The sequence below is a fragment of the Pygoscelis adeliae genome, unplaced genomic scaffold (assembly GCF_000699105.1).
Source record: "Pygoscelis adeliae isolate BGI_AS28 unplaced genomic scaffold, ASM69910v1 Scaffold616, whole genome shotgun sequence".
Classification (NCBI taxonomy): domain Eukaryota; kingdom Metazoa; phylum Chordata; class Aves; order Sphenisciformes; family Spheniscidae; genus Pygoscelis; species Pygoscelis adeliae.
In genome coordinates this window covers 1-878 of record NW_008824906.1, presented here as the reverse complement: position 1 = coordinate 878, position 878 = coordinate 1, and positions in this window count along the sequence as shown.

The following is an 878-nucleotide window of genomic DNA, read 5'->3' as shown; positions in this document are numbered from 1 at the left end:
TTCCCTGTTCTCCTTCCCCACGGCTTTGCCCCCTCCCCTTTGCTCAGCCTGAGCGCGCGGCGGATATTTTTGGGGCAAGAAGAAGCCAGGCAGAGCAGGCAGCCCTGGGGCAACAGGGCCCGTCCCCCCCCCACAGGGTGGCCCAGCTGGGGCGGGCTGAGCTGCAGCCACCTTGGCTGCAATTTTTGGGCTCCCAGCCACGCCGGGAGGGCTGGCAGGTCCCCTTGGGTCCGGCAATGTGACCCTCAGTGCTGGCTGCCTCTGGGCAGAGCCTCCCAGCCCTGCCAGGTGCCTGCGCCCCGCTGCACCCCCAGCCCTCTCCTCCTTGCAGGGACCTGGCCCAGACATGGAGGTTACTGGATTCCCAGAAAAGGCTCTTCCTGCAGCTGGGAAGGGCTGTTGTGGGGAGCAGGGAACACCTCATTTCCCTTGAATCGTCTGACAGCGAGTGCACAGGGGCTTTCCCGAGGGCCCTGGAGGGGACAACATCCCGGGGGAGATCCTGGGTGGGAATTCCCCTGGGATTAGCCGGGCGCCCCCTTGGAGGTAGCATCACTGGGGACCCAGCTGCCTTGGTGACCCCAGGGGTACCGGCCAGCCCAAACAGTGCCCGGCCCATGGGCAGCGCTCTGCCCCGGGGATCCTGGCCTGGCCGGGCTCCATCTGCCGCCCTCGCCGCACCCGCTAATCCCGGGATTAGCAGCCAGATGCCAGGCGCAGGTTTGCTGCAGGTAACGAGTATCTCTCGGGGAGGAGGTTACGGACATCAAAGTGCAGGCAATTCTGGCTAATCCCACACCTGCACCTAACGCGCTCAGCAGCCGTCCTGCCTGCGCCAAGCGGGACCAGGCAGACGCCGGGGAGAAGCCGGCTGGCAT